Source organism: Centruroides sculpturatus, unplaced genomic scaffold (genome assembly GCF_000671375.1).
Source record: "Centruroides sculpturatus isolate CEXI.00-Female unplaced genomic scaffold, Cexi_2.0 scaffold379, whole genome shotgun sequence".
NCBI classification, from domain to species: domain Eukaryota; kingdom Metazoa; phylum Arthropoda; class Arachnida; order Scorpiones; family Buthidae; genus Centruroides; species Centruroides sculpturatus.
In genome coordinates this window covers 405031-420529 of record NW_019384620.1, presented here as the reverse complement: position 1 = coordinate 420529, position 15499 = coordinate 405031, and the positions used below count along the sequence as shown (strand labels likewise).

The following is a 15499-nucleotide window of genomic DNA, read 5'->3' as shown; positions in this document are numbered from 1 at the left end:
AATAAAAATCTGAATCCTATATAAAAAATTTTAAATTAAGTTGCTAAATTAAAACCTTAGGAAAAAATTTCAATTCAATTTTTTTTTTGTAAGCTTTTTCTTTGTATTGATTTTCCTAGAGAGTATAAGAAAATAAATTGAATATTATTCGAAGCAACATTTTCTTACTCATTTTCTGTCGCAAACGTTCTTAAACGAGAATCAAGTTTTAAATGAAACATTAAATCCAATTGCATTCTATGCCTATATATTTATTTCCCATTTTTGCATTCATGTTTCACATTTCTTCGTTTCTTGTCTGCCTCATCAACCTAATGCCGATAGGAAATACTGTAATTAAATTCAGTGGATATATGTGACTAATTAGATATGGTAATTGAACTATTAGATTATTATTTACTCTTAATCACAAATTGTTTATCTCTAAGTGCTTAATTATAAACTTCTTTTTTTAGATTGTAAGAACACATGAAATCGGTTCTTAAAATAAACCTTTTAATTAAGATTTTAATTATCAAGCTAATTAGGGTAATCTATTAGAATGTTAGGCTCTCTGACAAATTTTGATCCTAGGTTCCTCTCTTATTCAATGAGGAATTTGAAAGATATTGTCTCTCAGTTTCTAATTAATTATCATCAGAATTCGACTGGTCCAAATTAGTAAACTTCACTGTTCCTTCCTCACCCCGTCCATTATAAGCCCTTAGAATGGGTCCCTTGAGGTATGTTCACTCTCTCCCGTAGGCTGTGGATAGCGATGAGTGTTATAACACAATAAAATTTAATTGTTACATTGTTTTATGTTGCCATTTATTCATGTCTAGGGCTCTGCTAAACCAAAATTTTAATATCGATATTGTGAACATATATCGGTTATCAGCACAACACTATTGATATACTGATTACCCTTGTTTGTACTGTACATTTTCTGCCAATATCTTTTGTTTTCTTGTATGAATAATTATATTTTTTCTTAAAACTACTAATGAAACTTCATGAAACTACTAATTTAAAGTAAGCAAGATATTAATATTTTAGTTTTTTTTTAACTATAGCATTTATCACTCAGTAATGTCGATTTCAGTATTATATTGAAATTCATAATATGAATTTAAAAAACGTTGTGAAAAAAAGATATCTTAGATGTGTGTTAGAACTCTTTCTTGTTACGACATTTATATGACTCATCATCTACAATCAAACGTAAAAACGTTAAACTTTATCTCTAAACAATATGGCGACCGCTGCAGATGCGTTTTCTATAATCGTATTTTTTTATTTCTGTATTTTATTCAAAGTGTTTCTTTTTAAAGTTTTATTATTCCCTATATAATTTACACGTTTAAAACAATGTTCTAAAATTTTATTTACGTCTGTACAATCAGTAAATGTTAATAGCGAATTTTACTTGCACGGACAAATGTAACATTCATTTTATCTCGCACTATATAATATATTGCTTCACCTCTATATTTTTCTGAAAAATTCTAGAAAGTGTCTTGTTTTTTCTATATTTTATCATCATTTTTATTATGAAATTTTATTCTCAACATCTTATTGAATAAGAGATATCTGTAACATGCAAAAGCTTTGTAAACTTACGAGTTTAAGACAGGATTTTTGAATTTTATTTTATTGAAACTTTTTGAAAAATAATGGTTAATTAAAATTTCTTAATTTCTTAAGAAAGTATAAATAAAACTCAAAGTTGCATTATATTTGCAATAATAAAATATTATTCATGCTATAAATCGGTTTATAACTGAATAACTTTCAAATAGGTAAGTAAATAAATAATAAGCTTTGCAAGAAATAGTAACAAACATTGATCAATTTTATAAACCCATTTTTGTTTACAAAAACAACAAATGAGACCTGAAAGTAACTGAATGATAGAAACTGTCATTGTTCCTTCACTGCATTGTTATCTTCTATATATATAACCCATTCATTTCGTGTCCGTCCCGTAACCGTTTCATAACGGACACTAGAGGCGCCCCTATCGTGTGTCATATTTCAAACACCAAATTAAATTAACAATTTTAATTATTATTTAAATTAACAATATAAATTATTATTATTCATTTGGCCAATAAATTATTATTTGGTCAATATAACAATATAAATACTTCAGTATATTTGTAATAGGAATTTATTATTTCAGGGGCTTATATATCGCGAAGGGTCGCGAGTAGGGGTATGGTTCCTTTGACTTTATTGTTCGCACAGGGGGCTACAGTTTGGGGGGATCGCCACGTCTTCATTCGGAGGGTAAATCTTACCATTCGGACTTTTACAGAGCTGTAGAGCATATTGATGGGAACAAAAAAGTCAAAGGAACCGTGCTTCATAAAAATTTGTAAAACACGCCCACTAGGGAGCGTCCCTGGCTACTAGTATTGCTAGAGTTGAACAAAATTTGCTAATTAGAATGTTGGTGTTTTTAGTGGAAATAAATTTGCTCCAATTCTACTTTTAAAATAAAACACAGATAAAAAATATGTATTAAGGTTCAGAAATTTTACAAGAATATTCTAAAAAGTATCATTTTGAAATATACAGATTTTTATGCAAACCAATGAAATTTGAACTACTTTATTGGAAATTTTATCATCAAACTAACAACAGTACATTTTAACATTTTTGAGTATCAGCGTTCATTTTCAGAGGCTAATCAATAATTAGGTCACATCCTGAAAGGCTATTGAATATAACCATTTTGCTGCTTGTTTCCTAGGCCCTAATACCTAAAAATATACATAGTTATGGATATCAGGGCCCAGAAAAATAAGCAAAAAAACAATTATATTTAAAAACTAAGTTGTAGTTATTAATCTCCAATAAAAGCATTAACTTATAATTTTTGTGCAGTTTTGAAGTTTTACTTATTTTTGCTTGATTTTTTTTTTACCTTATGAGTATTTTATTACTTTTACAGTTTTCTAACAGATATTACTAAGTCTTTGGCAACTTATTTAAAAATGAAATTTAACAAGAGTTTTAAAAGTTAATAATTTATTTTCTATGTGACAACTTTTATATAATAATTATATAAATAGATTAATGTTAATGTATAAGTGGTGATAACATTTTAATTATATATAAAAAATTATACTTTGAGATATATTTTGAATAAACCTTTGATTTATAATTTTTAATACTACAACATCAAGAAAATATTTTGTATGATTTTATTTATACACAAAAGCTGTACTAATCAGAACTTATTTGGTACACCACCATTAGTATGTTAGATAAATTAGTTGCTATTAATTTATTTTGTGTTTCTAGTTTGTTCATGTATAATTTTATAGAATGCTTTTTTCATAACAAAGAAAACATAGATTTCAGTTGTAAAATTATAGTAGTATGATATTGGAAAAGTTCTGCAGAAATATCAGTTTTGTTTCTATATGTAATTAATCTGCCTCAATTTATGGCACTAATTGTGATTGCTAGTTTTACTTCAAGGCATCAAAAGCCTTAAGTCAATTCAGTTACTTAAATGATAGAGATTTTAATAAAATACTATTTATTCCTGAAGTTTGATATTGATATTGATATTTAAAAATGATAGGGAAGGGGTGGCAAACCTATGGCATGCATGCCCAAAGAGGCATGTAAGGAAAAATCATCTGGCATGTAACATATCATATGATTTTGATTTATCATCTGTCTTTTTCAATCATCCTTTCAGTTTATTATCCTTAAGTAAATAGCTATAAATCTTATTGGAGGAAAGTTATTTGAAGCAGATGAACTTAGTCAAAATTAAAATGTTTAGGTCTCAGTCATGCATGTGTACAGTACCCATTTGATAGCACTTACATATGTTCTACTATGTACCCTAAAAAGCGATGATTGACATGTGTCCCTGGATATGCTGGAAAAAAAACCCGTCACTCTAAATATAATCCATTTTTTTCTGGCAGTGTAATACTAATCAAATAATTTTTTACAAAACAATGCCTTTTGTAAAAAAAGATATTACTACAGTATTAATATCAGTAAATGGTAAATTATATTTGCTTCATGCATCATTCTGAAATTTGAAAGAGAATTTGGATCAATAAAAAATTTTGTATTTAATACAAAAAATTTATTTGATAGCATGAAATTCTGGAATAAAATGGCATTAGAGAATTCCAAATTGTAATTCAGATATATTCATATTAATTATTGAGTCTTAAAATATATTTTAGATTTTAGAGTGAATGAAGTTCATATATTATAGATCTTATTATATCGAAAGGACAGGTCAATAAAGCTACTAATTATTCTTCACTAAACTATACTTGCAATACAAATTAATCAATGAGTACAGCTTTTATGTATAAAATCATATAAAATAGTTATTTGATGTGAAAATTATAAATCAAAAATTTATTCCAAAAAAAATGTCATCAAAATATAATTTCTCACATTTAACTAAAATGTTGTCACCACTTGTACATTAATCTATTTAAATATTTACCATATTTCCATGTATATAGGAGCATGCTCTTATAGATGGGGCAAAATGGCACTATAGCTAAAAAAAAAAAAAAAAAAAACTATTTATAGAAATATGTAAACATCTCAAAACCTGATGTTATTAGTAGAAATAGTCCAATGTATTATGACAGTTGTTTGGCATTATTTATAAAAAATTATAATTTCAAAAATATTTTTTATTTTTAATGATGGTTTCCACAGCGATGTGACTGAATAGTTACTGTATCAAATATTTTTAAATTTAATTTACACTTACATTGACACATCAGTGTAGTTCTCTTATAAGCCAAAACAATCTGGCATATAAAAGAGTATTCTCTTATTCATTTGTAAGCAGAAAAGCCAGGCATGTTCAAAATTGCAAAAAACAAGCAATTTTGCAAAGAATATGGTATGATGTAAAAGACGTTACATACTGCTAACTTTTAAAAATCCTCTTAAATTGCTCTAGATGTAATAGTCACTACAAAGCATGAAAAACTGTATTCCAAAAACGAGTTAAAAATTCTTTTCAGAAAAACAAAGATTATGTGATCTGTGACACTAATCTAGGTCTCACAATCTCTCTACTAGATTAAATGGTACTTAAAAACAATTAATGCTATTACTTTCAAACTCCAACTCTTTCTATTCCAAAAAAGTAAAATTAGTTATTAACTAAAAAATCATTCAGACATTATGTTTATATCTTTTAGATTTTGATTTAGAAATTATAGTTTTCATATTGACAAACTAAAATTTGCAAATAGTTATAATTTTACCATTAAATCCATCTTATAAACAAAGCACTGACAAATGTTTATAAAGTTAGTGTGATATATATATATTTTACCATTAAATATCTTAAATTTTAAATTTATAACTTGAGAAAGGACATGGCTAGGCTGTGCTGAAGTCTGCTACTTCCATTATGAAACAAAGTCATTGAAAAATAAAAATAACAGACAGATTGGGTCCTTTCTCATTTCAATAAAGGAGAAGCTCAGTTTAACTAAGATAAAGGATTGTTCTTTGAAATAAATGGCATCTGGCAACTCTACCTGGGACATTCAAACACAATGACTTTATCAATATTTGTCATTGTTGAAATTAACCAAGGATAAAATCAAATACTTTTAAAACCAAAAACTTTTAAGAATTGAATGAATTTCTGAGAACAGTTCTGAGAAAAAGCAAGAAATGTAATTTACTGAAAACAATGAGAATAAGATAACATAATGCTGCCAATTTGTCTTGTACAGAGTAGTTGATAATTAGCTAAACTGAACAATTTGCACCAATTTTAAAAATTTTGCACAAATATTTTGAAGTGTCAAGAATAAACAATATATAAAGTTAAATTTTATTTGTGCATTGTTAATTGTCAATAAAACACAAATCTATGAATTTTCACTAAGAAATAAAAAGAATTTTAAAGAATTTTTATTTCTTAAAAGGAATTTTAAGAAATAAAAAGAAAAAACACAAATCTATGAATTTTCACTAAGAAATTTATTCCAAATGCCAATATGTGTTTTGGGTCCCTCATCTGTTGGCTAACAATGTTTATTAGTACATAATACTGTATTAGCAAAATTATCAAACAATTCAACACAGAGAAGAATTTATTTGAAAGAAATGTTCATATTTAAAATTAAAAAAAATATTTTTATATTTTTACAAATAAAAGATTTTTAGATATTCAAATATGTTAAAATACTCAAATGCTATTAAATTAAGGGGTCCTTTTGTATTTTAATTATGATCAAATGTTTCTTGAAACATTCTGCCTCATCATCAGATCACAACAAAGATTTGAATGAAGAACAAAAGAATTTTTCAAAAAATTCTAATGGCAATATTTGGAATATAGTACGTCACTGAAACTTGCTTTATTTTTTTTTTTATGGCTTAGAATGCATTAGTGTTGCCACCTGTTCAAAATTGCTGACCCGGACAGCAAGTGAGGTTTGTTCGAACAGAAGTTCTTGATGCATGCACAATGCCATTTTGCATTGCAAAGAGTAACGTGCAGTGCATGCCAGTTCTAAATCAGTTACAGTTAGGAACTAGGGAGACTTGGTAGGAGTAACGTAAGTAACTAAATTAAGAAAAAACAACTACACATGACTTAGCTCTATTGGATATTGGAGACGTATATGAATACAAATCGTCGAATAAAAGTGGGACATACAATGTATAAATAAAATAGGAAGACAAACAATTAAAATGAAAATCATAGTAATAATAAAAAAATAAGATAGTTGTTAAATAGAATTAAAAATTTTTGAAATTACTTTTTACTCTATGGATAGAGTATAAGTTTTTGAAAAGTTGTTTTGTTCTTTATTCAAAGTTTTGTTGTGATCTGACGATGATGAGGTAAAATATCTCAAAAAATGTTTAATCATAATTAAAATGCAAAGAGTCCTTTATTTTATAACATTTGAGTATTTTAATTTGTGTTTATAGATTGAAATAGCTTTATCCAGATATCTTTTCAATTTCAACAACAAATTTTTATAAGAAAATATGAACTGATGCTAAGAATGTAAGATAACATCCATATTTACAGAATATATTTATTATTCCTTGTGATTGAAGCAATCTCTGTTATCTAATTACAGCATAAAAATCTAGAATAAGAATGTTTTAAACCATTTTAAGTAGCATCTTTAGGTTCAGAACAAAAATAAATGATACTATGATTTTATGTAGAAAATCTGCAGCAGTGTATTAAACTGAAGTGGCATATACAACATACAAAAATTGTTAAAATGAACGTAATATTTTCATACAACTTTCATGCATACCCATCTCCAAAATGACCAGAGAAAGCATGCTACTTACTTATTTTGCAGTTTAGAAGGCATTATCTCAATGTTTTTTATGTTTCACATCTGAAAGCAATTCAATATTCATAAATAACCAAACCTGAACATTCTATAATACCACAATCAAATCATTAAAAAGCTGGATTGTTTGGGCTATAATTTGGCTAACTAATAATAATAAAAAATTTCTTCTAAAGATGGGATTCTGTTGCAGGGTTGCCATCTATACGATAATTATTGTATTTGTATGATTATTTCAGGCACTGTATGATATATGATAATGCATGTACGATAATGGGTTTTTTGTAGGATAATTTCAGAAATATGTCTTACTCTCAAAATAACTGTTGATTATAGAAAAAATTCACCATGGACAGTTTTCATCTGCTTGTGAAAATTCAAAGGCAAATGAGAGTTGACATTTTTCATCTCCAGATAACTAAATTATGGAATGTTTGTCTTACTCGTTAGACAGATAATTCACTTGGTGGACTATATTTAAATTTTATCAATAGAATTGTTATGTAAGATGAACAAAAATTATAGATGCTGCTGAAGTCTTGGATGTAATACAATATTCATCAACGTATACCATCTACATTGTATTAGACACTTCACAAATGGGTTTAATTTGAATATGGAGTATAATTTATAGGCTATACTAGTGAGACTGTGTTTTGATATTTCAATGAACTGAATCCATTTAACATTAAATTTATATTGTATTTATATAAATCCATTTAAATGCAATACAATAATGATTTATAAAGAAATTACTTGCCAAAGAATTCTTAATTGTATGTGAATAATTGTTATTAAAATACACAAACATATTCTAAATAACTTTTTTCTATAAAATTATCTTCATTCAAAGATGGAATATATTAAGAAAACAATAGAATAAATATTTTAATAATTTTTAAAAATATAAAAATGTTTTGTGTTTTTAAATTTAGAAAGAAGTCTAACTTTTAGAAATTTAATTTCTTAATTTAAGGCATATCTCATTCAGTCAAATTATTGATGTAGACACAAATTGCAAAATCATTGTGAAAAACTAGCCACAGAATATAAGGTTTAATTTCAGACCTAAATATTGTTGAAGAACAAAAGTGTAAATTTGTACCAATATAGAAATTAGAAATTCTTGTTAACAAAATCACTCATTATAATGGCTGAACAAAAAAAAATACACAAAAATTTTCATAAAGAAAGCCTAAACTTTGAAATCAGAGATCAAGAAAAGTTTAAAATGATAACATAGACAAGACACATGCCATTACAATTATCCATTTTACCATTAATATTATCAATACAGTAGAGTCCTGAAAACTCAGCACTCGATAACCCGGCAGTCCTGATAACTTGACCACACACTGGCAGGGCAAAAAAACCCCTAGTTCATTTTAATTATAGACAGATTTATGTTTCATAAAGTATTTTTCTGAGGTCTGTCTTATCAGGTAAATTACTGTACACTGTGTATTCACTAATTTTCATTTTCATTTAGTAATGGTTCTGTGTCTTCATAAAGTATGTACTTTTCCTTTGTTTAAGGGTATTTGGGCAGTTTATTCTTTATTGTATTCTCAAGCAAACAATACATACAAGTACAGTACAGTACAGTATTTTCTGAGGAAACACTCATACTTATTTTTTTTAACCCCATTTCCAATAACCCGGCATTTTCACAAACTCGGCCACCCTTCAGTCCACATTAGGCTGAGTTTTCGAGACTCTACTATATTATTAGAATCTTGTATCAAAGCATATAGATATTATTTAATGTAGAAAATTTTTAAAATAATTTACTTTTCAAAGGATAATATTTCATAGATATCAAAATAACATTTTTTTTTTCTATACATACATATATATACGTGAAAAATGTCTGAATTTAAGATACTTTTTCGCATTTCTGAACTTTAAATTTATGTCTTTAAATTCCGGATATTCTTTTTCATTGCATGAAAATTTTAAATATTTTCTGTTTATTTTATATTTTCTAAACATCAAAACGTGTATGTCGGATGTTCAGCGCCGCTTTCCTGTAAGACTAGAAGTTTGACAGTGGTGTTTGGAATGTTGAGTACAGTGGCGTAGTGAACATAACTGGTGCTTGGGACACAACACTTTATTGGCGCCCCCTTCTCCCTCCAGAAACACATATAGTTTGTCTTGGAGATCATTTGGGCGCCCCTCTGCGAGTGGCGCCCAGTGCATGATATACCCCCTTGCACCCCTCTCACTATACCACTGGTCAAGCATGATTCCACTGACTATCCAAACACCATTGTCAAACTTCTAGGCTTACAGGAAAGCGGTGCTGAACGTCTGACGTACACGTTTTAATGTTTAAAACTTCAGCCTCAACCTTGCTATCAGTATTAAGTAGATATAAGTCTTCCTACTAACAGCCAATTGGTATTAACTTCTACACTTAGCTGTTTGTGGCAGCACTCAATTATTGGTGTTCGCTACATTCAGGTTTTCTTTTAGACCCTTCAGGAGACTACAGCCTTGCAGTCTAAAAACTGCATGACAACTTTAAACATAGAGTACTATAGTCTTACGTACGCTGTTCAAAGGGATCCTATCTTTCTCTACTGTCTATCTCCTCTCCCTTCCCTTACCCTCTTTTCTGCTGGCTAAACACTTCGTGTACGGCCGATGTCTTTCTTGTATGTATGCATGTTACAATCTGTTAATTATTAGTACAGTACATCAATAGTAGGTCTCACTTATCAGCAAGATAATGATCCAAAACACATCCAGGAGGACGATTTCATGGTTTTGGAATCAAAATATTAGCCTGCTTGACCTTAATTGCCAAATCTCAACCCATTGAACACATCTGGTCCCTTCTTAAACGTGGCTTGTCTGATATGCAGCTCAGCCCAAAGCATCCACCAATTATGGGGACGTGCACAGGATGAATGGAACAAAATAACATTGCACAATTGCAGGGATATTATTAATTCTATGCCTAATTTCATTAGGAAGGTTTTAAAGGTCAAAAGAGGCTATATTGATTATTGAAGTGTACTTTTTCCACAAATATATAGATTTTTGTTTGCGTCAAAATCCTCCCAATGTATATGTTCTTTGTATGTTACTATTATTAATAAAATAATTATGTTGTTCAGATAATTATATACGTAAACATATAAGTATGCAAATAATTATACAGCTTTTCGTACTAAATGTGCTTTGTAACATTTCCAGTCCTTTAATAGTCTCCTGCATTCATTGGGAGGATTTTGACACTTACTGTAAATAATATACTCCGATATATCAAAATTTTGATTTTATTTTTCATGTAAATTTTGAAAAAAAATTTTTTTTCTTATTTGTCAGATACTATATAGTAATAATTTTGTTATACGATGGTGATTAAATGCTTTATACTAATACAATATCTATTCCCTGGTTTTATAATAACAGGAACACTCATCTAGATCATTTCGTTTTATGTTAAAACAATCAAATTTTACTCAGAATTTTTGCAGTACTAAATTTAAATGCATTTTCTAAATATGAAGTGCAAAATTCATATTTAGAAAATGCACTTCAATTCATTGTCTTCTGTCACTTTTTTTAATGGCTCTCCAAAGTAAGAGAATCGTTCCGCCATATCTGCAAGTTTTGCAAAATGCTACTTTCTGTATTGAGCTACTTTTTTAAAACAGTTTATTACATGTTATTGTTTAGTTTTTGTTTGTTTACTTTTTGATAGATTTGATAAGGATAGGTGGATTATTTAGAAGATAGAAAACATTGAAGGTGAATTTCGAGGAATCTTTGTATCATTTCTCAATTAGTTGTCAGTCATTCGCAGATATAGGTGGGGTGTTGATTGGAACGATCTTGGGATTTTTATTGCTAAAATGAGCTGCATTTTATTTTTTAAAAAATATATTTATATATTAATATTTTTATAACTTTAATTTGGCTACATTTTTATATTGTAAGTTTATATACTTCAGTTTATTTGAAGTAATTATTAAAGCAATAAAACTTTTATACACGTATATTACTTATTTCATTATACAAATTAAAAATTGGTCCCTTCCAAAATTAGCTTTTGGCTCAGTCTCTGTTACTAGTTTGGCCCATCTGAGTAGTATTTTCTTTCTTAACTAAACCAGTTTTCGTTTAACCGGAATGTGTGTTATCATTTTTGTGACTTTTGGTGTTCTTGCATTTTATTTTAACAGAACATCATCTGACTCGTTGGGTTCCTATGTTAAGGGAGCTGATAGTTGTCTTTGGTATTGTCTATAAACAAAATGTTCTTCGCAAAACACTACTTAACTCTAAGAAAATAGCCATGTAATTAATTTCTGATTAGAAGCACGAAAACAAGCCATTTGATTTACTTATTTTGTTTTTTACGTTTTAAAAGGAAACAAGTATTTAATTCAGTTTCTTTACAAAATAATAATTAATTTAACATAATTAATTTTCTCTTTAAATAAAAATTTTATTCATAACGCTGAATTTAATAATTGTAAATTAAATCAAATTACACAAAATTTTTCGAATGCTAAAAATAATTTTGCATCGGTTATTTATATTGAAAATGCATCATATAAATTAGAATTACATAAATTGCCCTTTAATCTGAGGTTAGGCTGTGAATTGAATTATTTCTAGATAGCGTTATATGATTACTATAATTTCTGAATCAGTTTTTTTTTCAGAATAGTTAACGTGTTATTTAAATAATCAATTAATCCAATATTAAATGTATTATTTTAGAAAAAATATATTAGTCCGTTGAAGTTATTAAAAGATAGAATCACTTAAGTATGATAATCAATCATACCCAAGTTAATGACTATTTTTATTAAAATGACTAATATAATTTTCTGAATATTTTTGATATATTAATTTTTATTCTAATATAAGTTCTATTAATCTGGTGTGTTTTTGATATACACCAGATTAATAGAATCAGATTTCAAGTGAAACATTCAGCTGTTAAAATAATTATGCAAAATAAATTAATGATGTAATTTTGAAATAATAATAATTAGAATTAATTCTATTAAAGTGGTTTAAATAAAAATGCAAAATGTTTCAGATTCATAGTTTAATATTCTATTAATAGTTCATTTGTTTTGTTATTAAAACTTGTATTTTTATATTTATTATTATCTGAGGCCAACATAATACATAATCTATCACATATGTCTCTAATTCTTTCAAATATTGGTAAAATTTAAAAATCAAGGAAATAATTCTAATGAAATATACAACTTAGTCAAAAATAAACAAATTTAATAATCCTACAAATATGATTTCATGGGATACTTTTTAAAAATTTTTTTAAAAAATATAAAAAATTGATTGGTGTTTGTAAGTAAAAGAAATGAAAGTACTTTTCAATTTTTTACTTTCTTAAAGTAATTTTTAACAAACAAGATCCTTTTCAATTATATTTTGTTAATTTTTAACAAAATATAATTGAAAAAAGATTTCTTATTTTTAATATTGAACTATTTAACATGTTAGGTATATTTTTTGTTAATTTAAAATATTTAGTAGAAATGTAATTAAAATTTTAGTTATTTGATGTCTCCTATTTTTTGTTATTGGATATTATTATTTTAACTTATTTTAAGTTTTTTAAATTAAGTATGTTAAGTTTTGTAAATTATATTTTCTTCTAGTAACAAGTAAATACAGTTTGTAAACTTAGCAAAAATCTTATCAGTTGTATTTGTTAAGTGTGTATCCAATTATTTACCTTTTAGAAGATAATTTTCTTTTTAGGAATACTTATTAAAAAGATTTTATTTTTCAATTGCTTTAATTTTTCTGTAAATATCCAAATTATCCAATATCAACTTATATATTTCAGAAATTCATTTTATACATGCAAGAAACAAATTTTAAAAATTTTGAAATTTAAATTTTCTCAAATTTTAAAAAGCAATGAATTTTAATGTAGAGCACATTTAAAGTTAATATTTCTCCAAAATAATTTGGAGAAAGGATTACTTTCATTTGTAATTTTCTGTAGTATAATTTTATATTATTTCATAAAATTCTGTTAGCAACAATTTATGGATTTGAATATGGAAGTTTTTATATACTATGGAATAGTTAACAGTGCTCTTAAATTAATGCCATAGCTGAATATTGTATTGAAAGGTTATTAGTATTTGTTTACAATTATGATGTGCAATAAATAATATTTTTCTATACAATACATCAGATAATGATATATAATAATTTTAATAGCATAATAACTATAAAAAATTTTTCAAATGTTTTTGAGCTTATTACTTGTATTCAGGAATGCGAAGAATGTTCTTTCACTATGGAAGTGCAAACTTAAAAAAATTTGTTGCTATAGTGATGATGTTGCTAATACATAAGTAGAATAACTAATCACTATAGCAATAGTTTTTCTTAAGTTTGTACTTTTATAGCAAAAGAATATACTTCATTAAAAGCAGTATTTTCTTCTTTAAATCATAGTGGAGTTATACTTTATTATTAAGAAGTGTTAGGAAGAGTATTTAAAAATGCTAAGAAACTGTAATTTTGATTTATAGATTAGTTTAAATTCTCATTTGTGAGATTTGATTGCATAGATTCCGTTTTACATTATTTATAGTTTTAAATTAGATACAAAATGTTTTATATTTAATATATAAGTTTTGTATGTAGATATTTGTAAATTTCAACTGTTTGAATGTATTATTTTCATACTGTCTGGTTGTAATTCAATGTAATTTGATTGTGTAAATCATTTTTAATAAGAATTATATCTTAATTTCCTCTATTTATCTCCAATCTCTTTTATTCTGATGATGAATAAAACATGATTCAAGATCTTTCCATTCTTTCATTCTGTTATGCAAGCAGCATAGAAAATAATACAAATAATAGAAGCATAGAAGAGAATACAAATAAAATTATATTTTTATTTTTAGGTACAGAAGTGGATAGCTTTTAATCCTTAAATATCTTAAACTTTAAAATTTATTTTGAATTTAAATCACTATTTGGAAAAAAATATAAACTTTGATCTTGAATTAATTCAGACATTTTAAAAATTTATTATTGAGAATATAATAATAATCTGTAAAATGTAAAAAAATTAAAATAAATACTTTTATGATAGAATTATTACTATGGTTATAGCATTTTTTATAGTATTATATCCTCATCAAAGGTAAAATTAACTTTAAAAACAAATTGAATTTGAAATTGATTTAGGTAATAGAAAGTTCAAATAAACCATTATTACAATTGATTCCCTCCACAGGTACTCCTTTGGATACTGACACTTTTTCCATTGTTATAGTAATGATGCTATACCTGCAAATCTTTTCTCTGATTTGGAGGCACTGTATGACAAACTTTGTGACTTCAACACTCAGGGTGAATCTCCTGCCTCTTAAAAGCTTTCTTTAAAAGACCAAACAAGTGATCACAAGCTGACCAATTTTGACCAAGGCTGCATAGTCCAGAGTTTTCCTGCCAAGTTCATTGATTGCCTCCACTGCAGGCAGGGCTGTGCTCTGACTCCATCCAAATCTTCTATTCTACAGGTATAGCATTGTTGCCAAAACAATGGGAAAAGTGTGAGTATGTGTAGAGGAGAAAGAAACATAAATTAGGACTGTATGAAACATCATTCAGTTGCCATTATTGGAATTCCAAACAGAAATTGAACTGCCTTTGTATTTTGCATATGTTGCTTTAATTTTAATAAAATTTTTTTGTAATGACTGAATATATTATTATTGTATTTAATTTTCATATGATTCATTTTATGCACAGTTGTAAATATAACTGCTAATAAGTTAAATATTTTATATATTTCTTTATTGATTCTAAATTTAAATGAACAAAAATAGCTATATTAAATAGGCATGAAAACTTATTTAAGAAAAATTTTAAAATAAATATATTCATTGATTTTATATTATTTATTTTATATAATTGCTTATTTGAATATCAAACATAAATTATAAATCTGTTGAACAAAATATAAATGGCAAATAGCTCTTTTGATAAAAGTTTGTGTTTTAGTATATTTATTATATTAAGTAAATGTTAACAATTATATTTTACTTGGATTCAGTTACATAAAGAAATCTGAATATTTATTTATTTAAATATTTTTTAGGCTATATGCCTTGAGTGATGAGAGACAAAAAGAAAATTATATA

At 26.5% G+C, this 15499-nt stretch overlaps 1 protein-coding gene across 2 annotated transcripts in view; it reads left to right on the top strand.

Annotated features, from left to right (window-relative positions):
- LOC111625446 (REST corepressor 3-like) overlaps positions 1-15499 on the top strand; it is a 112138-nt gene that overhangs the window by 68930 nt on the left and 27709 nt on the right. The gene's annotated exons all lie outside the window — the stretch shown is intronic.